This window comes from Rousettus aegyptiacus, unplaced genomic scaffold (assembly GCF_014176215.1).
Source record: "Rousettus aegyptiacus isolate mRouAeg1 unplaced genomic scaffold, mRouAeg1.p scaffold_m13_p_11, whole genome shotgun sequence".
Classification (NCBI taxonomy): Eukaryota; Metazoa; Chordata; class Mammalia; order Chiroptera; family Pteropodidae; genus Rousettus; species Rousettus aegyptiacus.
The window spans coordinates 80,689,876-80,717,315 of record NW_023416286.1 but is presented as its reverse complement, the minus strand read 5'-3'; the positions used below and the strand labels follow the sequence as shown (position 1 = coordinate 80,717,315).

General features: G+C 30.7%; 1 long non-coding RNA gene and 1 pseudogene across 1 annotated transcript in view; both read left to right on the top strand.

Annotated features, from left to right (window-relative positions):
* The window catches only part of LOC107506487, a 114,553-nt gene that overhangs the window by 30,480 nt on the left and 56,633 nt on the right, over positions 1-27,440 (top strand). The window contains exon 2 of the long non-coding RNA XR_001595941.2: positions 7,517-7,600. This is a non-coding gene — a long non-coding RNA (uncharacterized LOC107506487). The remainder of the gene's footprint in view (positions 1-7,516; positions 7,601-27,440) is intronic.
* On the top strand, positions 18,585-18,703 carry LOC118609511 (annotated as a pseudogene).

Genomic DNA, 27,440 nt, shown 5'->3' with positions numbered 1-27,440 from the left:
ATATCTCGCCTTATTTATGAATGTCTGCAAGATGACTTAATTACTTTCTGAATCAAGGCAATGCAAAGTAAATATTTTACATTTATTTACATGAATTTCCCTTTTGATACTATAGTGCGGATTGCAACATAGCTGCTCTATGTGCACAATATGATGGGTAATCTTCTCTCTACATTAATAATCATTAAAGTAAAAAAAAAAAGTCAGGTTTAAAAAAATTAGAAATATCTTCATTCTTAATATTTTAAAAGCAGTGGAAATAACTATTCTTATCATTTAACATTGAATAATATATTTTAAGTATTGCACTTACATTTTGGATTTAAAATAAAAATATTTCTTTGGAGAAAGGATTTAAGTTTTGTGTAGTTGAGAGCCTGCATTCAAACTGACATTGTATGGGTGAAGAGGGTCAATAATGAGTTCTGATTAAACAAGCACGTTCTGTAAAACACAATTCTTTGGTAAAGAGAAATAATAATTAAACTTTAGTATGCCCGTTGAGCTGAAGTTAACACTTCTCATTATGACTTTTGCTAGCATCCAAACCATCCTGAGTGGTAGAGCGAAGTGTGCAGCAGAAAAATATCTGGTAGTAAGAAATTCTGGAAAGAGTATAATGACATAATTTCAATAGGTTGTTTGAGGTTACATTTGTTCTGAGAATATTTTGATTATGAATTTATGGATTTTTTTACATTTTCCTTTATATCAAACACCTGCTTTTCCTATCTTTTATGAAAGTTGTTTTGCTAGCATTTCCATACAGTCTTGAATTAATGCACTAATCCACTAATTTAAGTAGCCAACCACCTCATTGCACAGAATTATTATACAGCTAGAATTGTATAATGTTGTTTTGCTAATCAACATAAATCTACCTGTCCGACAAAAGACTATTGAAACATTTCAGACAGTGATTTTACTAAACCTCACTTTCTGTCACTATTTGTACTTTAAGGATAGTTTTACATTTGTGGATAACTGTATTTAAATATTCAGAGAACAGATTATTACATTTTTGCTGAATGATTTATAAAGAAAACATTAATTAGAACAACAAAAAAAACAGAATTACAATTTTCCAAAATAGTAACCGTGCCAGGTGAACTCAAGAACTGCTTCTGCTAACTGAAACTCTTATATAGAAACTGGCAAATAATACTTTTAATAATGATTAATGGTTTTGTTCTGGATATTTAAAAGCAGATTGCTTACTATAAGTCAGGACTTCTGGTTCTTATTCTAAATTCTGTCACAATTTTACTGATTGACCTATTCTAACTTATTTTTGTCTTAATTATTTTCTCCAAGTATAATTTGGGGATTATAATTAAAAATGAACAAATAAATACACTTGGTAAAGTGACAAAATGAAAAATATCTTCTAGTTAAGAGGTTCTGACTTAAATTTTGTGTGTTTTCCACATTTAATATTAATTAGATCCAATAGCACCAACCACTGTAAAAAAGAATGTCATGCTATCAAAGTATTTACACTAAATAGGAAATAACCTTTAGTCATTCTTTCCTTGGACATTTTCCTCTCCTAAGAGGATAACTAATTAAAATGTCATGAGTTCCAAAGTTCCAAATTAAAGTCTGAAGTTTTAATAACATAAGGATAGAGACCTCGAACTACTTACTAAAGTATATAGTGAGGAAAACAATATTTTCAACTCCAAAACAAAGTAAAGACACTAATACCTTTCCCTAATTATTTCAAATTAAATTTTTAAAAATTAATATGAAAAAGAATTAGAGCCTTTGTATAAAGGGTTTATCTATTTTTCTCTTTCTCAACGAGTGCCACTTTTTTTTCTATTATGCATAACAGACTTCATTTGGATTCAGATTGTACCATATCTTTAACTTGAGCTCATCAGTTTTCTGTTAACAATTATGTAGCCCCCTTGCCACCCTGTCCTCCCAGTGTGCTCAGTTGCATTTTTTGTGTCTTTTCCAATGTGCAGTGCCACCATGTCTGGATAATTGTCTGCGCTCATGACATTTCCAAGCAAACAGTTTCAAAGATCGTTTATCCCAACACAAACATCTATAGAGAGATGGAAGGTTTACTTAAGATCACACTACCCCTTGTTCGATCTCTGCTAATGCTGCAGCATTTGGAAGTCTTTCTGAAAATAAATTGTGTGATGTTTTTCTACAGTATGCAGAAAGTACTGTACCTGAAAGATTGTACTAGTCAACTCAGCACATAAAATTCCTTTTCTGGCACCAACTAAGCTCCAAGGAAATAAAATGATCTGCCCTTTTTACAGTGCCTTGCACATATAGATGCTCATTAACTATTTGGAGCCAGAGCAACTTTAATTCCCTCTCTGTATTGCAGTAATAATACCCCTGCCATTGACTATTTTGTTCATCTAATTTTTCACTATAACTCTCAGGGCCATTAAAAATACCACCTGCCAAGTCACAATGTATCTGTAGGTTTATAATAAATTCAGCATCTCCACTTCATTTGTTAGCAGATGCTGAGCTATTCTGGAATGAACCTGATTCTTTGTGGTATCTTGTAGCAATTAAATTTGTGGTGTTTTTATGAAGTGTTGAAGGATCTAATTTTTCACTTACCTAATTATTCGTTCTAGTTAGAAAGTTGTTCAAAATCAAATATTACACAGATAAATGTAAGGAAATAAAAGAACATTAAGTAAATCAGCCATTTTGTACTTGAAGGAAACGTAGCTGTAACTATTCATAGTCAAACCTACACTTAAATTTGTAGAAATTCAAATGACAAAAATTTTCTGAGTTTAATTTAAACTTGTTAACACATTAGGTTTTCACACATCATTTAAGGGAAGAAAAACAAACAAACAAACAAACAAAAAACAGGGAAAAGAGAGGCATGTCTGAATAACAGACAAATTTCTTTTAATGTCCAAACAAATTGCCCTCCTGTAGCTTCTGATTTTGTTTTCTTTTGTTTTTGTTAGTACAGCTTCTTTCTTTCGTATGTATGATTACGCTACAATGCTATGATTCTGGGATTTCTCATTCTAAGAGGCAGAAACACTAACTACCACAGTAGCAACCTCATGTTTTTTTCATCCTCACAAGAGAGTGAGAGTATCAAAAACTCATATGGAGCTTTACTAAATATACTTCTTTAGCATGGACGTACCTACTCAAAACCTCGACACAGACATACATACACAGTCCTGCATGTATAGACCTCTTTCCTTAGCATGGATGCACAAATTCCATTCCTTAGCATGGAAATTTCCACTCAATGCTATAGAACAGACATGCACACACTATTCCAAAGAGATTATGCAAACTTTAGGAATGTCGAGGACATAGAAAGTCTTCGGTCTCACCAAATATCTCCTTTTCCTGTCCTATTATTATCAATGTTGCCTGAAATTTCTAAAATTCATTAATTCATCTTCGTGATCAAAATTGTCATATTCAGTTGACGTTAGTTCAGAATCCTTTCAAACCTGTCAGTTAACCAAAATCAAGTTAATTTAACAATGGAAATCTTGAGAGTTTGATCTACAGGATGGTAAAATTGTTCAGGTGAGGTGTGCCTAGTTAGAAAGAAAAAGAGGAAGAAATGAAAAGGTATCATAGTTAAATAGGTGTAAAGTAGGTATGAGGAGAGAAAAATATAGCATAAAAAACCCTGTCAACTTCACTATTTTACCAAGTCAGCGCATCATAATTTTGCACAATTCTGGTGAAAAGTGTTTCTTGACATGTCCATATAACTAAGTTGCATCCCTATTCTGTGTTTCTGTATGCATCTCTAGTATTTTAAATTTTATTATAGAAATTTTAAAATATGTACAAGATAGAATGGTATAATAAACCCCTGTATACATTCACCTGCTTCAGCAAGTGTCAACTCTTGGCCTATCTTGTTCCGTCTGTTCCCAAACCCATTTCCCACATTTATTTCTCCTATTGCAGATTATTTTGAATCAAATTACAGACATCAGGGTATTTCATCTAAAGTTATTTTAATCTCTACTTTGAAAATACAAGGTATTTTAACTAGAATACTATTATTACATTTAAAAACAAATTTTCATCTTTTTTCCTGTTTGCTTTTTAATGTTTTTATTGTTGTTTTATTCAAATTTATATTCAAATAAAGTCCCTTTTGATTAGTTGATATGCACCGTAACTGTTTTTAATTTGTAGGTACCCAGCCCTCTTAATTGTTCTCTTTCTTGCAATTAATGTTTTGAAGGAAATTGTGCTGTTTTTCCTGTGCTATTTCCTGGAGTCTGGGTTTTGCTGATTTTCTCCTCACGGCATTTTTAGCATGTTCCATGCATTTCCAGAAGTTGTCAGAGGGCAGTATGTGGTGGCACATTACAGCCTACAGCTTATTTTCGAAAATAAAGATTTATTGGAGCACAGCAACACTATTCACTTATTTATTGTCTATGGTTGTGTTAACCAAAATAGGCAGAGTTGAGTTGTTATGACAGAAACCACGTGGCCCACAAAATCTAAAACGTGTGCTTTCTGGCTCTTTACAGAAAACATTTGTTGTTGCTGAATTTTGAGAATTGAAGTTGTTTTTGTTTGTTTCTTCTTATTTTGTATACTTCAGATTTGGAGTTATGTACTTCCTGCAATGTAAATAAGGTCAATTGTCTTTCTTTTTGTGATATTAAAAAGCACTGATGATTATTCCTGGATCTAATCATTTTATCAAGGGGTCGAAAATGCTTAAGGATATACAAGCTGGTTTTTTTTCAGGACCATGTCATAAAACTATCTCCTTGAGATCTGATTTTTATAAAGGCCCTTCAAATATTGCATTATTTTATAAGGAAAGAACTTACAAAACTTTTTGAAAAAAATTAATGAAAGAATGTTAGATCAAATTTGTTTTCAAAAATGCAAATTCTTAATGTTACTGAGTATCAATTGCCTAATATTTAAAATAGAAGTATCAGGACTTACTTAATAGAAACTTAGTGAATATTGGAAATCGTATGTATAATTTGTTACGTATATAAGTTATATACTTCCATGTAAATCATATATGATTTCTAATACATAATAGATATTCAATATATATTAGTCATTTGTAGTACTATATTTTAGGAAAATGCAGTTTTTTATATTTTAACATCTCCAAAATTGGACTGCAGTGTATAATTAATGAGTCTTAGATCTAATGAAATAAGTAGCAATGTAACCAAGGTAACTACTTTTTGTATAAGTGTATTGACTCTGGGCCTTTGATGTTGATCCTAGAAGCTCATATAGAATTTCTTTGGGTGACTATATTCTGTTAAAAGTTTCTATTGATTATTAATTTTTCCAAAGATTTATGGAAATTCTTCATTCTGATATTTTAGCTGTCTTTTCTATATGTCCTATTCAGATTAACAAAGGTGAATTTTCAGAAATATTTGTAATTATAATGTTATCATTGGGACTTTAAGGGACAAAAGAAAATTGGAATTTAAAAAATGAGTTTCTACTTTTCCATTTTACATTTTGTATTTTCCATTATTTCCTTTGTGTATATATCCTCATGGAATGTCATATGGAGGAAGAATTGAAATTCCAATGCTTCATCCAAATTATGACTAGTATAAAATATTTTATCATCATGGTCTGCATACTCTAAAACAAACATCAGAAATTCTGAGTATCCTCTATTTGCCTAATTTAATCGTTACTTTTTTATTTCCCACTTTATTATATTCTGATATATAATATTATAGCATTTTAATATGTTACATATTTATTCATTATAAATTTTGTAGAAATACATTAAAATTAAAAATAAAATCATAGTGCCATAACCAACCCAAACTAAATACCATTTTTTTGTATTTTCTTTCAACTTATTTCTCTCATATAGAAATTATTATGCTATATATTTGATCTTGCAATTTTAGCATATTCTTGGATCATAATATCTTTCAAATTTTTTAATGTTATTTTAAATATTAAATGTTAATAGTTAATATTTTAAATTATTTCATTTCATAGTTGGATGTAGTTCAACTTACTATTATTCTATGTTGAATACCTTTCCTATTTTTTTCTACTAAAACACCTTGCAATGAACATATTTACCTCTCCCCCTTCCCACCAATATTTCTTCTTTTGGATCAAAGTTCTTGTCTTTAATTTCATCTCCAACATCTGGATTATCAGTGCATCTTTCTTTTGATTTTTTCTTGATTATGCGTCACATTTCACCTTTGCATGTTTTGCAATCTTTATTCTTGTCTATAAAGAACACAGAGCTGAAATATACTGTGTGTATGTATTTGTGTGTATTTGTATTTATTTATGTGCCTTCTCAACTTCCACCTTGAGAGAACATTCTTCTGTGATAGAACTAGAGTTAGGATGATCATTTAAACACATTTAGGGGTGAATTGCTTAGGCACATGATTGTAGTTTTAACCTTCTATAATATTCTTTTTTCTTTTTTTGAATTTTATTTTATTAGTTTCAAATATACAGTACATTTTAGATATATAGTACATTGGTTAGACACTTATATAGTTTATAAAACGATCCCCCTAATTGCTCTTTCTCTCCTCTGGCTCTCCACCTAGCCATTACATTAATGTTAACTGAATTCCCTATGCCATACTCACCATCCCCACACACATCTATTAACTACTAATTTGTACTTCCTTAAGTCTTCACCCCATTGTCCCAGCCTCCCAAGCCCCTTCCCTCTGGCCGTCACCAGATTGTCTTCTATATTTGTGAGTCTGTTTTTGATTAGTTTGTTCTTTTTGTTCCTTAGATTCCACATGTAAATTAAATCATATGGTATTTATCTCTCTCTGACTTATTTCACTTAGCATAATAAACTCTCTAGGTTCGTTAATGTCATTGCATATGGCAGGATTTCCTTCTTTTAATGACTAATATTCCATTGCATATATGAACCATAACTTCTTTATTCAGTCGTCTCTTGATAGGCAATATTGAAACACTAGAGATCAAAGGAAACCCCCCTATTTTATGCCTTTGTGGGCATATGAACCACTTTTCTAAACACTCTGAGAGAAAAATGTAAAATACTACTACTGGTAGTAGTAACAGAACATACTTTATTTGGAGCAACAAATAATAGTGTTTTTTTTTTCTTTTTTATGGTTGTTGTTTTGTTTCTCCAATAAGACTGAAATCTGGCTTCAAGCCACAAAGCAGTCTGGTAACAAGAGGAATTCTTAGAATCTATATTCTCCAGTCCTGCAAGAGTGTAGGGAAACCAGGTTTCCCTGAGGGTGGAGGTTTTCAACCTGCAGACTCAGTAAGAAAACCAAGTTAAAAGAAAACTAAATTAAACTTATCCAAGTTCTTGATATTGCCAGTTTACCTCCCATTCTGAGCACACAGGGAAATTGCATAACTTACTCCCTCAAATCTTATCATCGTTATATGATATACATTGGCCAAAAAAAGTAAACAAAAATTATGTGTTGCTTTCAGTCAAAATATTCACAATCCAACATAAATTCTCCATTTCTTTCTACTCTCACCACAGCATCATATACGGATCCCTGTATCAAGCTCATGAATGATGCTCTGTGAAGGGAAGATGGCTGCTGAGCTGCAACAAACATAATTAGTGAGTAAGAGTAAATCTTGAATCATTAAGGTCACTGTGGTTTGAAAATTATTTGTTACCATGGACTAACATAATTTATCCTGATAGATATAGTCAGTTATTTTGTAAACACAATTGAACTTGCCTAAGCCTTTGTGATTTGGCTTAGCTCACTTAGCTATAGAAGGTGTCCAGCACTCAAGGCCCCCAAAGTTCTTTCAAACTCTATGCCATTTCTTTTAATAATTTTTTTGGATAGCATATAAAAACTATAGGCATTTTTATCATATATAATCTCCCATATATAATTATTATTATATATAATCTCCCCTATCTATAACTGCATTAATGTTTTTGCTTATACTTTATATTCCAGTGGTATGTATATAAATATGGAAATATAAAAAATCAGTTTTAAAAATTTATTTTAAAAAATCTTTTTCTATCCCTTCTTAAGTTTCCTATGCCACATAAAGAGCCATTTTCACATATTTTAGGCATTATTTTAGGAATGGTTTAAATTTCTAGATAAGGTAGTGTTACTAAGTTCATTATTTTTTTAAATGTGTTTATTTTCTTCTATCAAAGAAGAATAAGAACTTAGCTTTGCTTTTATTTTCCTATAACTACAATACACACTCATCACTTTCCACTTACCAGGAGATCCTTTCATTATGTTTCATCATAATTTTGGCTAGATCAATATTTTTATTTATTTCATGATTATTATATACATACTATTCAGGTCTTAGTAATAAACTTTAATTTTTAAAGTTTTTACATATCTATAAAATTTCTATATTACACTGACAATTGAGTGATAATAGTTTGACCAATTATGAATCTAAGTTTAGATTTCACTTTTCTTCAGACTTTTTAAAACATTTTCCATTTCTTTTTAGCATCTATTGTTTTTCATAAGAAGTCTGAAGCCCTTCTAATGACTGAGTCTCATTATGTAGCTGTTTCATTTTTTTCCCATCTGGAATATTGTAGGATTCTTTTGTTGAACCCAATATCCTGAAATTTTACAAGGAAGTGCTTTGTCATTGGTCTAATTTTCTGTACTGTTACAGAAAGAACACAGTGTATCCTTGAAATATAAAAATACATGCCCTATATAGCCACAAAAAAATTCTCAAATTATTTATTTAATAAGTTTTAATTTTATTCTTCATGTGCTTTTTTCCCCCTCAATCTCTTTTTATTTGGATATTTGAATTAATGGAATATGTCTCTCAATTTCTTATACTTCTCTATCCTCTTCTGTATTCATGTCTTCTTGTTTGTTTTCTCTTTTTCCTGTGAGATTTTCTCAACTCTTTCAAACATACTATTGAGTTTTTAATTTATAATTGCAAAAGAAAATATACAAAGAACACACAAGAGAGCTACTAGAGCTAATCAACAAATATATCAAAATTACAAGGTATAAGATCAATATATGAAAGTCAGTTGTGTTTCTATACACTAGCAATAAATAATCTGAGAAGAAAAATAGTAGAAACATTACTTATAATAATATCTAAAAGAATAAAATAGCTAAGAATACATTTATTAAAGGGAGCAAAAGTCTAGTAAATAAATGTAAATATATTTCACATTTAAAGATAGGAACACTTGATATTGTTCTATCTAAAGAAACCCACAGATTCTATGCAATTCATCTTAAATTTCAGCAGTCTTTTTAGTTGAAATGTAAAGCCAATCATCGAATTCATATGGAGTTGCAAGGGGCTCAAATAACCAAATGATCTTTAAAAAATAAAAACAATGTCTGAAGACTCACATTTCTTAATTTTAAAACATAATGTCAAGCTGCAGTAATCAAAGCAATGTTTTACTGCCATAACTATAGATATATATAAAAATGGAATAATTGACATTCCAGAAATAAACCCATATATCTATGGCAAATTGATTTTTGACAAGGGTTCTGAGTTCATTCAATAAAGATGGAAAATTTTTTTCAATAAATAATTCTGGGACAGCTGGCTTTCTACATGCAAAGAATAAAATTAGGCCCTTACATTATACTATATATAAAAATTAACTCAAAATGAATCAAAAGCCTAAATATAAAAGCTAAAACCATAAATCTCTTAGAAGAAAACATAGGAGTAAATGACTTTGGCTTTTTCAATGAATTCTTAAATATGTCACCAAAAACATGAACAACAAAAGAAAAATATTAGGCAATTGGACTTCATCAAAATAAAAAACTTTTGTATATCAAAGGACATCATTAGAAAAAGCAAACAAAAACACTAAAGAATGGTAGAAATCATTTTCAAATAATGTATGTGATAAGGGTTTAATATTCATTATATATAAAGAACTTCTAAAACTCAACAATAAGAAAACAAACTCAATTTAAAAATGGGCAATGGACTTGAATAGACAGAGAAGGTATATACATGGCCAATAAGCACATGAAAAATACGCTAGTCATTAGTAAAATGCAAATCTAAACTACAATGATATACCACATCAAAGCTACTAGTATGGCTATTCAAAAAATAAAATAAAAGTAGAAAATAAGTATTGGCAAAGATGTGGACAAATGGGAACACTTGTACATTGCTAGAAGAAATGTAAAACATTACATGTTGTAGCTATTGTGGAAAACAGTTTGGTGCTCCTCAAAAGAACTCTACATAGAATCATTTATGTCCCAGCAATTCCACTCCTAGTTATATAGTCCAAGAATTGAAATCTCAGCCAGATACTTGTATGCCAGTATCCATTGCACCATTATTCACAATACCGAAGTACGTAATTAATAATATAATGTAATATCCATTATTACAGCCCAGTGTCTAACAACAGATGAATAGATAAACAAAATTTGGTGTATAGAATATTATTCAGCCATAAAAAGGAATCAAGTTTTGATACATGATACAACATGGATGGACCTTAAAAATGTTATGCTCAGTGCAATAAGCCAGACACACTTATATGAATCCATTTATATGAAATATTTAGAATAGACAAATAGAAGACAAAAAGTAAATTAGAGGTTACCAGGGGTGAGAATAGCAGAGAATGGCAAGTTATCATTTAATGATAACAGAGCTTCGGTTTGGGGTGATAAAAACTTTTGGAAATCAAAAGTGGTGATGGTTTATACAACGTTGTGAATGTAATTAATGCCACTGAATTGTACTTTAAATGATTAAAATGGAAGATTTTGTGGTATGTATATTTGCCACTGTAAAAATCTTTTGTTGATAATTATGTCCAAATTCCTTCAGAGGGATGTTATAGAATCATATTTTAAATTGCTATAAAATGCATGTTTGAGTATGCCTATGTGATATTTTCTATACAGTAGTAGAGAGTGAACAGTTTGTCATTCGAATTTGCGAGCTCCAGAGTCAGACTGCTAATGTCATGTTAAAACCCTGGAACTATTTCTTACTAGTTGGACGTACATAGCAGTTTAATTATATTATTTTTCAGTTTCTTCATCTGTAAAATAAATCTTTAAAATTACCATATAAGATTTTTTTGAGGATAAAATGGCAAAATATATACATAACACTTAGGAGAGTATAGTTAGGTCAAGTATATTAGCAATTATATTTCCTGCATTTGCACTAGAGGATATTCTTAAAATGTTGTGAAAATATTCAAGATAGCAAACTTACATTGGTTTTCAAATAAAGGAATTTCTATTAATATGCTTACACATAAAAAATTTAAAAAATGCAAACTTAGTTAACTATCTGAAGAATCTTAGCCCTGTTATTTCACAGATAATGTAAAATTATGATGGAGGAAACAAACACTTTCCCCTCACCCTAAATATATCTCTATAACCTTATAAACCTTCAATTAATTTCACAAGTGTAAATAATTTTTCAACTATATGAAGGTGACAAAGCAAAATAATGTGTAAAAATAAACATATAACAGGCCCACAAGCCAATTAATTTATAATATAGTTTGAGAAATACCTAGCAAAATTTAATGTAGACCTTTATAATTTGAGTTAAATACCTGTTAACAATGATTACACTTATGGTGACAGAAAGAAATTTAACTTTGGGTCGTGAACACACAATGCAATGTACAGATGATATAGACTTGTACACTTGAAACCTATATAATTATGTTAATCAATGTCACCCCCAATAAATTTAATAATAAAAAAAACGATGCTTACACCTTCAAGACAGAAATTTGAAAAAATGCAAATATTGGTAGACTCTTTTCCTTTTTACAGATTCATGTAGTACCTAGTAAGCTACCTCATCTGAACAAATGACAGATGCTATCTGTGATAGTTGAGCAATTTAAGAACCTGCTGTGTCGCAGATGCACGAATCCTAATACATGCAGAATATAATCTTGCCAAACACAGAGACTCATCCTTAATTACTTTTCCTAGTGTAAGTTATATTTATAAATTTTTTGCAGGTTCTTAAATGGCTGAAGATTTACCGAGAGGATATTATGTCAAATTGTTTTTGCAGCTACGTGTCATACCACCTCCAATTTTTTTTAAAGTGTGTCATTTCAATTTTTTTAAATTAACATTTTTCATGGAAATCTTCATTTGTCGGGTAATATATAAAGTAGGTTAGGGTTGCTTTTGCAGTTTCTAAGACAAGATTTCTGTGTGGCTGTGGCCACAATGTTATTTGCTATAATTTTGATGTATTGCTGATGAGGAAATATTTAAAACAAAAATCAGTGCTATAGCCATTTAGTTTTTCACACTCACAAATTATAATAACACTCATTATCAGTAGCACAAAAAATGACATCCTATGAGACTTATTAAAGAACATATGGGAGGTCATATTATATAAACACATTTAGATTTACAAAAAAAAAAAAGCCTCTTTAAAGTAATTAAAACATTCACCTCAATATCATAATGGAATGGCTTTAAAAAAAAATATTTATAATTTTATCTGGAAAAAATCTAAAATAGCCTAAATATTTAAAACAAGCCATTTACCTTCTTAACAACAGAATTAAGTTATTTTAATGATGCATGAATTCTTTGAATACTCCAAGAATGCATTAAGCTAGCTATTGTTCATGTATCTGTGAGTTTTGTAATTTTTGCCAAAATTTAATAGCACGTTACATTGTGATTATTTCAGAGAACAATCACAAAGAAGGCCATTTTTGCCAAAATATTTTAGGACTTCGTCAATTTCCCAAGGACCTCCCTCAATTCTTTGATATTCAAATCATTCTCTTTGAAGTGCATATTGGTATCACCATACTTACCAAAATGTTTCTTCAATTTTTAACCAGTCTAACTCTGCTACACTATTCATTTGTCAAAGGCTTGTTTTGTTTCTGACTCAAATAATTCAAACTTTACTTCATTAGCTTCATGAATTCATGTAGTTTCTACAGAATTGCAATTCCACTTTGCATTGTACTGTATGGCCTTTTCAATGAATACAATACCTTAAAACCAAAAGAAAAATGCCTGAAAAAGGTGTTATTCTGTATTGGAATAAACATTGTTGAGAAGCAGAAAAAGAATTGAACTAGTCAAATCAGTGATATTATTAAGTAATGTTATGTTATGATGAGTTTTTTCTAATAAAATTGTGGATAATAGATACTTGGGTACTGAAGAATTCTTATACATCTGGACATGCGAGGAGAATTTTTGTTTTCAAGTTTGATTTATTATATTTTTCTTTTGCTTTTCTGAAAAAGATAACATCACCAATAATATTTAAAAGACTCAGCTACATCTGACAAAAGCTAGTGAGTAAGGAATCTTTGTTTATAATGGAAATTTTTAAGCCACTTTGAAGTCTGATAGTTGAATCACTAATTTAAAACATGTATGCATTTATATGGTAATGTGTCATATTTCTGGAAAGTGGTCAACCATCCTTTATTTGGATACCAATCTTTGAGGATTATTTATTATCTACGAAGTTATCTCATTTTATTTTGAACCTTTCTCATTGTCAAAAAATAGATCTTTGGAGTTGTTTTATATTTGAAAGCATTCTCCCTAAACACATTTCTTTGCTGATTCTGTTTCAGAATCTGCACCTATATAGACTAAACCAAATTTCCATTTCATGAAACAATGTCTCATACATAAAAAATGTACAATTTGATATGCTTTAAGTGGTCTCTCTTCCAGGCTCATGTTCTCCAGTTTCTTGAATCATTCCATATGATATCTTTACGCCCACTGTTACAGTGTCTGGATTCAATTTGGTTGTAGATGTCCATCTTAAAATGAGGTATCCAGAACTAATCAAGTCAGTTAGAAGACATCCTTCAAGAGTATAAAAGGCGTGGGCTATTTTTGTGATGGTTCTCTCAAAGAATAAAACCTTATTTTCTCAAGTTTCTGCTTGTGCTGAAACTGACAGGGGGTCATCTATTACAACTCTCTCTTAAGGTGACTTATGCCTCATGTCATTTCTCTTACCTCAAATTTTACTTGGGGAAAAAAAAAAATTGTCTTTTTTGAAATAAGTATGTCTTATCTCTACTGCCATACTGTGCCTCTTTTTAAATGACTTGTGGCTTTAAAATACTGAGGTATGTTACACATGTTTATTATGCATGAACACTTATAAAAAATTTCCCAAACAACATCTATTTATAAAATAATGCTTATGTTCCCTCTAAATTTAATATATGAACTTAAATTTTTAAAACTTTCTATGTTTTGTATAACCTATATCATTCCCTTTCATTCTTAAGAGTGAATTGCAGTTTTCTCTTATTTCTTCCTCTTTAGTAATAGACTAATTAAAATTAGATTTAAAAATATTTTCTGTAAAGGAACAAGAATAATAACAAACAAACATACACATTCTTTTAATATACAAATTATTTGACTTGCTCACTTTTGATTTGAAAATTTACATAGACCATATGCTCCCCTGAAAATAAGAAGAGTATAGATGTAAGATGACTATAATAATAAACAAAACAAAACAAATCTGGTTATTGCAGGAAGCCCAGAAACCCCAATATCAATAGGCAAAGACAGTACCTAGACTCACAGAATTAACATCCCAGATGAAGAGATATAAAAAGAGCAAATAAAAAATTGTTTTTAATTGTCATAAATAAAAAAAATGTAAACAATTAAAAAATAAGTGGGGAACCCAGGATGTTCACATTTTCTGACCAAGAAGCAGATCAGTTGAAATCTAAACAATGAAAAGCAGCTAGTCCAAGAAAGAGGTAGGAAGCACATTCTAGAAATAAGAAAGAAAATTTATAAAAACAACTTTTATTTGCTTATGAGAAGTCTGGCATTAGAAGACATCAGGATACCTACAAATTTCTATGGAGAAGAAATCTAAAATAATGGAATTCTGTACTCAGAAAAGTTGCTATTCAAGTCTAAAGACAAACTAAAAATACATTTAAATTAAGTAAATGAGAAGGTTTACCACTCAAAGATTTTGGAGAATTAATTTCACTGTTCTTAGGAATGAGGACAAAAACTGATCATAGAAAATTTAACAATGGCCAGACCATATATGGGAATGAAACTCTTACCCACAAACTCCACAATAACTATTTCAGGAAACCAAATGACAACTTCTAGACAATTACCCCAAATTGTCAAGACCTAGTCACTGGCTGCCAAGTTCTCTATATTTTGTCTTTGCTTCTAACATAGAATAAAACAGATAAAGCTAAATATGCTTTCCAAACCATTTACATAAGATGACCACTTCTACTTAGTTTTCCTCCAGCTTTCCCATGCCAAAAGTCTCCAATTAGAGGACACCCGAAGTCTTCCTTTCCTTTTTTTTCATAATAAAATTTGCTCACTTCCCTGCCTTTGAGTCTCTGCCAAAGCAAATGGTGGTGGTTGACTCACTTGCTGTAGTAATCTCCGGATCAATAGAGTCTGCTTATTCTCAGTTGTATGATTCTGGTTTATTTTCAGAAAAGAAATAGGAAATTTAACACAGACTGATATTGAGGGATAAAAGAGGAAACAATGAACACAAATTAGTTAAAAACATAGGTGAATCAAAATAGGTATTGCTAATGGAACAACTGTTCAAATAATTATATTAACTAAATAAAGTTTAGGGAAAAAAAGAAAGAACTGAAATACAGATGGTAATAATTCAGATGGCATGATGAGGTAAGACACCCAAACGTCTTTAATAATATTCTGGTAATGGGACGATAGTTATACTTTGTTAAATCAAGTGTATCTGAACAATTTAAGAATTAATATGTATAATTTATGAAACATTTGAGAAAAACAAGAGAAGACAGCAAGAAAACTTAAACAATTCAACAGATTGTAAAAAAACATATAGATTTATTATAACCCTAGAAAATACTAGAGAAAGAAAAAGCTAGGGTTGTTAAAACTCTTATTTCTTTTTTGTTTTTCTATCTTCTCTAAAGAGTTTGATGTTTCTATCTGAACATCTATCACAATTGCTTTGAAAGGTAGGACTCTTCCTTTTCAATATCAATGGCTACATCATTATATTCTCAGCGTGCATCTTTCACTTTAAAGTAGATTTGAACTTGAGGTGAGCACATGAGAGAAAACAATTATTATTGTGCCATTACACGGATAAAAGTATTAAGCTATATATAATTTCAGTTAATCTTGTAATTTAAGTAACACAGGTGGTAGACTGACTACTAGTTCACAGGTAGAACTTAAGACACTATCTAGTATTCTTTGCAGCATTCTAGTTGCCTCCAGATTGACTAAATTATATGCACTATTCTCCAAACAAATGAGGCTGAGAGCAAGAAATGTTCAGTGTATTAAAAAAACAAAGCACAGTCTTAATGTTGGACAGAAAGTAGCATTTTAACATTATTCTTCAATTAGAAAAACTCTGTTAGCATTATGAGAGTCTTTCGAGACGGTGTTGCCAGTAACATCCACCAGCATGTTAATCAGTTGAGATTTGACTGTCCCAAGGACTTCTTGCCCCTGTTGAACTTGACCCTTTGCCTAGATGGAATGTAAAATAAAAGATGCTGGAATAAGCACTCCAAACCTTGAAAACTGCAAAGTGGATAATTCAATCTTGAGACAGCCTCTCAAAGTAATATTTTTTCTGTAACAGGTGACAAGAAGATTTTCATAGTAGAAGCATGTTTTAAAATGTTTTTTCTTGAAATGTTATTTTCTGAAATTTTAGGTGTTTTTACCACAAAAATATATTTTGCTTTATTTTTAAGAACATAAAAATTATATATTTCATTGTGTGTCATTTATTTCTATCTGTAGATATTTGATTAAGAGGCTTATGTTACCTAAAATATTATATCTAAAGTAAGTTAACTCCAAGTTAATTTTTTTAAAAATATTTACTTTTTTGGCTTCAAAATTATTTTAAAATTTAAACTTATGAAATTAGTAGTCTAGGATGCCAATTTTGTTATTATTTCTTAGCTTCTAGACAAAACTGAGTAGCCAAAAGCTCAAATAATGAATACCTTTTTAGCATCAAAATTAAATTATAGCCAGATTATGGCTGTCAGCATACAAGTCAGAATAACATTACTTTTCTAATATTTAATGTATTTTCTATAGATTACTTTTAAATATGTGGCTATATATGAAGCTAAATATAAAAGAATATAATGTTAAGCAGTTTAGCCGAAAGCACAAACATCTCTAAATCACATATTTGATTAAAAATGCTAAAGAATTCAAACATATAAATTCTTTTATTGTCTACCATTGAAAGACATTCAAGCAATTTATGACCCAGTTTATTTTAGATAATATACAGCTTTTTCAACTAAAATTATAATGAAAGAAAACAAAAATAATTTAATACATTATTTGTTGTGAAAAATAATTATGTTGTGACTACAAGTTTGCTTATATTTCAAATTGCTAATATATGCTAAAGAGCAAAACATAGTTTTGTATTTTTTTGATCATTTTGAGCTACTGAGTTTTAGTTTTTTTTTCCAGTCTCAAGTTGTTCATCTATTCATTTAACCTATATAGTCTGTTTATTGATTAGTCATTATATTCCAGAGACATAGTAAACAATAAAGAAGAAGATAAACTTAGACCATAACTTTATGAACCTATGCTGTAATTATAAAATTATCTAAAGCATTATCATTTTAAAAGCTTTAAAAGATTGAACTATAAATTTCAGCTATCTCATTCAGTGAACTTGAGAGATAAATATATATGCACTTCTTGAACATTCAATTATTACATATGGCATATGAATATATTACTTTTCTACATGAATGGATATAAAACATATATTTGCTGCTTATTTTTGGAAATTCAATACTGTATCAGGTACCTACACAACTATTCTGTTACATAATTAATTCCTTTATATAAATTTCTAGTGTTATTTTCTTTTTAGAAAATTATTAATATATGGAGAAAGATAGCCAATTTTTTAGCTACACAGTACTCTTCAATTGTTTTATAGCAAAATAACATGTAGGTTAAGATTTATTTATAATTATGTTTGCATCACATGCTTGCAAACCTCAAATCCAACAATGGGCTCTACTGAAGAGTGTCAATGGGTTTAGATGTAACAGAGGCAACTATTTAGATGAAGAGTCACTGTTATGGCCCACACTGCAAACACATAAGGCAAAGAAACTTTCATTACACATCTCAACGTTATATTTTAAGACTGAATGAAATAGTTATAGTCACAGTGGTCAATGAATTTGACCACTGTGACTATAAATATTGGAATATGCCATGAGATGATAGATTATAATTTGTTCTTTATATGACTTGGCATTTAGAATATTAAATATATTGATAAGGGTAATGTCGATGATGTAGTATGTTCCAGAAAGTTAAAGTAGTCACTTGCTTTTTGTTAAAATATCTTTTTAAATAAGATCGTGGTAAAATTTTTTTTTTAATTAAAAAAAAATTTGGAAGCTAGTGGGCTCATTTTCAAGAAAGCTTACCCATTTCCTTTTGAAAAATTTAATCGGTTACAACAGCATCTTTTAAATGTATTAGTCAAGGTCTTTTTTTTAATAATGTATTTCTATCTATGGCCATGCCACCCTGAATAAGCCTGATCCTGTCTGATCTCAGAACCTAAGCAGGGTCAGGCCTGGTTAGTACTTGGATGAGAGACCACCTAGGAAGACCAGGTGCTGTAGGTGTAAAAATAAATAAACAAACAAACAAACAAATAATGTATTTCCACTTGCTTACTGGTTTTCTAATTGTCTACTTGAGTTTCTTCCACAATTAAGAAAAATATATTTTATTATATAAAAAGGAGGTGGAAAAGGTTTTCCTAGCAGAACATAGAACTAAGAACCCTCAGCTCTTTCTATTTAGTACTGCTTATTCCCATAAATAAACCTACAAAGCAATTTGTACTGAGAAATAAACAGCAGTATCTCTGTAACAATCAGAGTTCATCTGACCTATCCTGGATAGGAACGTATTTAACGTTATCCTTGCCTAAGGTCCTTACTTCTTAATTTCTTTCAGTTTGCAATCTTTGGTATTCCTTGGCTTGTACACACATAATCCCACTTTCTGGCTTCCTTGTTCTCTCTTTGAGTGTCTCAGTCTACACATGGTCATCTTGCTATGAGGATACCAGTCATAATGGAGTGAGGGTCCACCTTACTGATGTGTGACCTCATTTTAAGTATTTACATCTATCATTTTCTAAATAAAGACACATTCTGATACACTTGGGGTTAGGATTTCAACACATACTTTTCAAAGAGACAGAATTCAACCTAGAAAAGACAAAGCTCACTTAATGCAAGAATGGATTATGTCAGGTAAAAGGAAAAAAGTTAATTAGGAAAAAAAAAGGCAATAATAAGCCTAGTAATCTAACCATGTCTCAATACGAAGATAATTCAGGCAGCAAAATTGTCTTAACGTGAGCCTTAATACTAAATCCTCCTGAAGAGAAGCATAATCTGTGAACAAGCCTGGAAGATTTGCAACTGCGGTGCTTGAAGGGTTTCAACACAGGAGTCAGTAACATAAACATGAGAAAATGCAGATCCCAGTTCACAGGACTTATAGTGGTGAAGATGAAAAGGGCACAGGAAAAGAATACAGATAACTCTAATAATAATAATAATATAGCAAAATATGATATGTATCGCCAGGGATAACTATAAAAATTAAAAAGTCAGGATAGCATATTGTGTCACTGTCTCATTACTCAGGTAATTGGGCATGTGCTCTAGAGCCTGGCTATTCTAAATGTCCAAACTAGATCAGCATTCCTGGGAGACTGTGAAAAACCTGCTCAACTTTGTAACAGTCTTCTCCAGATCCCCATCCACATTCGAATTTGAGAAGCACTGCTCTACAGGTTTATATACAAGAGACATGTATACAATAATTCTACTTTTTATTCAGCAATACGTTGGTTTTCACTGAAATGTGTGTTTCTACATCTATAGAAGGGGAATTTGAACTGATTCTCTCTGAGATATTCAAACCTTGTAACTCTACACATAATAAGTTTGCCTCTAAATTATCAAAAGAATGTCAAAAAAAATCCATCCCCAAAAATAATGTGTAATTTTAGCAAACGAGAACAAGGTATTTTTCTTGAATAGGGGGACAATAAAAGAAGCCATGCTATTTTCTTTGGCTTATTTGATTAGAAAAATACAAAAGTTTGGATAGGATTTTCACTAAACAAAAGAGCTGAGCCTCTGAAAAGATATTTCTAACTTGAATTAATGATGATTTATACTTATTATTACTAATAATTATCCCAACATCTTTTGTTCCTTAGAGCAATAGGGTTTCCAGACATGTAGTTCAAGTTTAATCAGTAATCAGTTACATGGGTAAGAAGAGATTGATGATTTCATTTAAACAGAATTATAAATTTTCTCAAAGTTACTAAAAAAGGCAAGGTTCAGACCTGAATTCAAAACCAAACTTACAGTCAGTTATCCAAAAAAAGGTCATAAACTAGGTCAGAATCTAAGGTTTATTGTTGATATAACATGCTATAACTGACAAGAACACACAACACAGTTTTTATATCTGTCTTTCTGTCTGTCTGTCTATCATCTATCATCTGTCTAATCTATCATCTATCTCAGTCTGACTTTTATTGGTCTGATTGCAAATAAAACAACTTTTCCCTAGAGTCATCTAAAAGATTCTATGTGCCTTGACATAGATTCTTTTAAGGAAGTAATCCCTCTAGTCAATTTTATCAACAGACATAACATCTTTTTATGTTCACAATCTATTCACATATTTTGTATCATGTCTTTGCAAGAGGCATTTTTTTGTAAGGTTTACCAATAATTGGGCCTGCATAATCTGGACTTAAATTAGAGACTGAGAGTAAGGGATAGGAAAATAAACTTCCTGGTATTCATTTTCTGTAAAATATCAAATCAACATGTCATACACCTTAAACCTGTACAATGTTATATATCAATTACATCTCAATAAAAAATGTGAGTCTAAGATTCATATAGGATGACATACATGAAAGTGCTTCTTATACAATAAAATGCTATAGAAGCATGTTTTAGTGTTGTTGTATGCATTTAGGTGCTTCCCAAGCCTTCCCCGCCCAACATCAATGCTAAGGTCCAAGCCCTCTTTTTTTAACTGTGAAATTTGCTTAAGAAACTGTCGCTTAGAAGCTGCAAAGTCTGCCGGCACTAAACCAATTTGATAGAAGAATCCTAGAGCGGAGAGGACCGAAGATTTTCTTTCCTCTGCAGTTCTAGTTATAAAGCCCAGATATAAAGAGAGAAAATCATTGTGGTATGGCATATGAATTTTAAGATGCTTTTATCGGGTTCATTCATATTCTAAAGTGATGCCCTCAAGACTTTTTACCATCTTAGAAAATAAATATATATATATACACACACACACACACACACACACACATACATATATAGTCTTTCTCTTAAAAATATTAAAATAAATATGTCATTTTTACAAAAATGGGTTATTATAGTCATTGATCATGTAACTACATAGATAAGATTCTGGACTTATTCACAGCCAGCTGCAAACCAACCAGCAACTTCATATTTGATATATAGATGAAGTGAAATTGCTTTAAAGCTAATGCAGAATTTATTTGTAGTGCACAATTTATTAGTATGCATAAAGATGAATTAGAACCTGCAAGCTATATTAAATTTAATGCATAAGAAAGGGAAGTAATGAATTACTTGAAAATCATTCTAAAGCATCATTGCTAATGCAGCTGCTAAACCACAGTAGTACTAACTGCAGAGACTAATATTATTAAACCGTCCAGAGTCCCCAAAGTGTTTTACACAATTCCTTAAAGAAAATAAGCAAAGGCATTTACTCCCAGTTTCATGCATAAATATAGCATGAAAGTATATATACCTAAAAAAGGTATATGTACCAAATATACAGGAAAAAAAAAAAAAGCCCTCATGATTTAACATTCCTGTAAAAGAATTATTATTCTAACAGTTAAAACAAAAATTGCCTTTAATTTTCAGAGGGATGATACATGAGATTTATTAACTTCCTATTTCTGATGGATGAAAAAAAATATAGTAAATGAAGAGATGAGCTTGCAACTGCGCTCACTCAGCTTTATTTAGTGTTGGTGCTCAGCTGACTTCACTCTCTGGAACTCTAATATTGCACTGGCTAAGCCTTTTAGTGTGCACTAAATCCTAGCCGCATAAAAGTGAAGCTAAATAGTATTTACAGGTCTTTTTCATACAAAGTGCAAACCAGCATTCCATTTACAATCCTATAATAACACTTTGTAATCTTCATACCAGTGCAGTGCAAACAACACATTTGCTTTAGAAATGAGCATAATTATATAGATCACAGTTGAGTTAGACTGGGCGACCTTTTGCTAGCATTCTCTGATAACTCAAGAAAATTTTACTTCTTGGCTGCTTTTTCTCTTTTTATCTAAATGATCAGTTTTTGGCCTGAGCCTCTAAAATCTTCAGAATCTTTCAGTTTGGTTTATATGAAGATTTTTTCCCCCCAGCAGCAGTATTGCACATACTCAAGATACGAAGAGAAGCATAAAACACAATGTGAAGGATGATACAATTTTTTTTTTCTGTAATTGGGTTTAGAATGGTTTGTAATTAAAATTTTAATTAATATTTTTGAGGATACACTTTATATGCATAATTTAAATCAAATCGATAATATATATTACATAATTCAAGCCTAGTTTTTCCACTTACTAATACATCAGAAATTTTGTATCAGATGATTTCATGTCTTCCAGTCATTTATTCACTAAAATAGTTTTGTATACCTATTGCGAGTTTCATACATTAGGACAAGCGGTGACAATCGTATGCTTGTTTTAAAAGAATTTTCCTCCTGAAATGCAAATGGAAATCAAAGCTAAGGGAGATATGATGATAATAACAACATAAACCAATTTTTTACAAAGCAAATTCCAGCTCCACTGATTAAGAAAATGAAAATGTATTAAGAGACATCTATAACCTTAACACATTTCTACTCTCACTTCTAGGACCTTCTAATAGGCACAAATCCATACGAAGCAAGCAAGTATTTCTTCCACTAGACAAGGACTCTTGTCTCTTCAAGATAACGGAGGGTTAAATTCATAGCAAGTATCCGTTCATCCCTGCATTCTTCCACCAGTGAAATTTAAAAACCTTAGGTAAAACATTACAAAGACAGATTGGGAGATTATCCTAAGTATATATATTTCCCCCCCTACTTCATTTGTAAATTCCACAAGGAGAAATTTGTTTCAAGGTCTCCTCTGCTCATAAAACAATCTCAGAGTAAAAGAATCTCATTCAGTTGCTTTAAGTAGACCATATTTACTGGACAGTAAGAAATATTACAACCTGTAAAAAATATAAAATTTTACTTAAAAAAAAAAAAAACAGCTGGAATATCGGCTTCTTGAGAGTCCTAAATCACCAAATATATAATAGATGTGCATGAATGTGTGGATCTAAATGTGAATAGGTATATATGTATAATGATATATAATTGCAGACTCACACTTCTATGTTTTATATTCATATTCATCCTAATAAAGGAAACACAATGTTCTCATGGTTAGTTTGCTGTCCGTTTTCTCACCCCCATATGATTCCTGATATTCGTGCATGCTTAAAGATATCTCGTGAATTTCTATTGGAACCATTTTAGCTCATGTTCCCCTAAGAGCTCTTATAAGCTGCCTGTAACTGATCTCCTGCATCCATTCTAGTAATGTTCAATTAGTTCTCTACACGTCAGCCAGAGATTTAAAAAAAATAATCTTCTCTTTTTATATAAACTATCTTGTGCATTACCATTGCCCTCATATCAAAATACAATGTTTAATCACAGCAGTGTAATCACATGTAACATGGCTGTTTCTCACTTCCACAAATTCAACTTGCACTATTTTATCTCTTAACATATTAGTGTCATCTAGACACATGGTTTCCTTTGGGCTCTCTGAACATAAACTATTCTTTTCCTCTCAGGCTTTGCATTATTTACAGCTACTAACTAAAAAGTTATTTCCCCAAAGAATGACTTTTTGGATTCTTCAAATCTCAGCAAAAATGTCACTTCGTGGAGGATGTTCTATATCTCCTCACTTAAAGTGACCTTTACCGATTCAGTTTTTATCCTATCATTTGGATTTTTATTATCCTTTCACAGCATTTGTCACAGTCTCTAATAATTATATTTATTGTTTTACTTGCTTACTCTCTGTTTTTTTTTGCAATAGTGCAATCAGGAGTAAGGTCCTTGATTTCCTGGTTAACTTTTTTATTTTCATACCTGCCTTGTATCCTGCAGCTAGTAGCCACACAGTTGAATGTTGAGTAAATGTGTTGTATCCACTGGTAGCAAGGGGCGGGGAATATACTTCATTTGTGAGATTCTTATGGGTCCAAATGGCTTCTGCTTAAGGTTCTATTTAGTTATACGTAGCTGTCTATGGAATACAGTTATTTTATATCTCCTGGTGTAATAAAGTTTCTGTAAAGATTTATTTAAGCACAAGATTTTCTTTTATATTTATACAATTTAAAAGTTGCATGAATTATTTTGTCACTAGCGTTTACATCCCTTCATGATTCTGTTTCTTTGAGACCTCTTCTGGAACTTTCCCTTTATTTCCATTGGATCTATTGATTGCAACTTTTCTCTTAGGTCTATATTCTTTATTCTTATCTTTTCACATTGCTAACCTTTGTGAGTTCACTCAAGTTCATGACTTCATCTGTAACATTTACATTGAAAACCACTCGTATAATTTTGATCTTTTACATGTGTAACTGTAACCTAATACTTTGGAACAGGGAATGATTTGAGTAATAGACTTTTATCTTAATCTTGACAGATTTTTTAAAAAATCACATTTATTCCTTAAATTATTTACTCCTTACATATTTCCTATTTCTTTTATTGATACATCCTAGGCCAGAAATCTTGGAGTCATTTTTAAATCAATAGTCTTTATTTTGTCTCTCTGTTTTGTTTGCTCTTAGCATTTCCTTTACAATATCTCTTGGACCAATCCTTTGTTTTTCTTTTCCCATAGCTCTCACTTTAATCCCTTAACTCACTCTTAAATAACTATAAATATTTTCTATTTAGCTCACTTCCTTCAGCTGTTTTCTACTACTCACCACTTCCAGATTATATTTTCAAAATACATTTTTCATCAGTTTTGCTTCCACACAAGGACCCAAAGTGGTTTACAGTAATCTATGTTGAAATCACACACACACACACACACACACACACACACACACACACACACACACACACTCCAAACCAAACTTCTAAAACCTACTGATAAATGTGGCTCCTTTAAAAATTAACTTGCTATTTTATTTTCTTAGCAATGGTGAAACAAATTTATTTTCTCTTCCATGTCATTCAGTGTGTTAGTACCCTAACTTCAAATTTTTATAATTTTATTCCCTTCTCTGCACTCATGTAAGATATATCATTTAGAGCTAAATGTTGTATATACTGGTATATACTCAAATATCTCCATTAATTCTCCTTCTACTTCATGTTGAGCTTCTTCTTTGAATTTCACACTCCCTTATATCTCGTACCATAAATATAATTGCTTGAAAATGCATGTCTTGTTTATGTATTCACTTTTTGTATCCTTAATCATGATCATCAAAGAAATATAATTTTAAATGTTTTCAAAGATTAAGGTTGGAAAGTGGTTTATGCTTCTAAATGTAGGAAGTAAACTAAAACAATTAATTTTAATAAAATACTAATATACAAATAAGTATGTGTCTACACTACATTTGTAACAATTCTTATATCTGACCTAATATAAGCATTATTTTAAGTCAAAATTGACAGATGTATTTTAAAAAGCACCTTGAGACAACATTTATTCATTCTTTTACATGAGTAAATGTTTAAAAATTCCCTAGTGGGTTCCAAACAGGATATAATGAACACGTTTTAAGATGTCTTTACATTTTAGAATCAATCATCTTTACATATTTTACAGCACCAGATGTTTTATAATTTTGCTTAGGAGTGTAGTATAGTAATTTTAATAAATTAATTTCACGGGAAAATGAAAAATATTAATAAATCCTATAATTCTATGCTGAATTCATTTTATACCTAAGTCTGTTCAAAAGGCTTTGACTCTGGAATACAATTTTGAAATATTTCATTTTTGTAAAGCTACTCAAGACAGCAGAGACAAATAGTTTATAAAATGTTCATAGTTAGGAATGCTGCTTTCTCTTCAATTTGACACATCTAGGGCATGCAATTATTCACAAAGGTCACTTTCTAAAGAAGAAAAAGAACAATGACCAAAGGCAGCATTTAGGTTTCAAATAGACTTTGACAATTTAATCAATGACAAACTCCCAATGTCAAGAACTGTCTTATTTCTAGGTAGACAGAGAATGACATTTCATCATAGTAAGTACAATCACCCACATTAAAAACTAGCCCCCCAAATTACTATGAATACTCAGAGTAAGATTTTAAGAAAAAAAAAAAAGGGAAATACAAAATTATATTAAGTTTAAATGTCATTACAACTTTCCTTTCCTTACTGACATTTTTTTTAAAAAGACCTCATTGTGAATTAAGTAACACTTATAATCTTAAAGAAATATAAAATTCAAATCCTGATTGAGAAAATATAATTTACCACATTGCACATTGCCCCCATTGCTTTCACTTTCCAAATTTGTACTAAAATTAACTGCCTGAGATACGCAACATTACGATTGCCCTTTCAACTGATTGTCCCCTTTTCCCACCCATCCCAAATCAAAGAGGTGTCTTAAACCATGCATGGAATACATTTTAAATTGTTTTGAGATATAGCTTAAGAATGACTTTCTAGAAATATTCTAGGATGCCAACTTTTATATTAGTTTTTAAAATAATATTGTTCACCATTATCAGTCAGCAACCATAACCACTTCAATTTATGTATATCTAGTCTACAATTGGTATCAATATTCACCTAGGAAACTGCCATTTTTAAAAGATATTTCAACTCTTTGTGGCTCAAATTCTATTCCTTAAGATAATGTAGCAACACTTTTATACACAACAGGCTTTGAGATGACTCAGTAACCCAATATATGTAAGCCCTAGTAATGTTTTAGACATATATTTTTGCAATAAACATTCTTAATGAAATGTACTAAAACAGGAGGCATGATAAAATATTTGCATAACTTTTGTTCACACATTAGTAAAACAGTATTTTAGGAGAATAGACAATGAACCTGATTTTTAATGGAAATAGCTAATCCAACCATCGTGTGATAACATACATACTAGTGATAATGATTATGAGATTTTGAAACAAATAAGAAGTATAGAAAGTGCAAAGTTGTAGAATAAAGTTATATTTTAGTATGT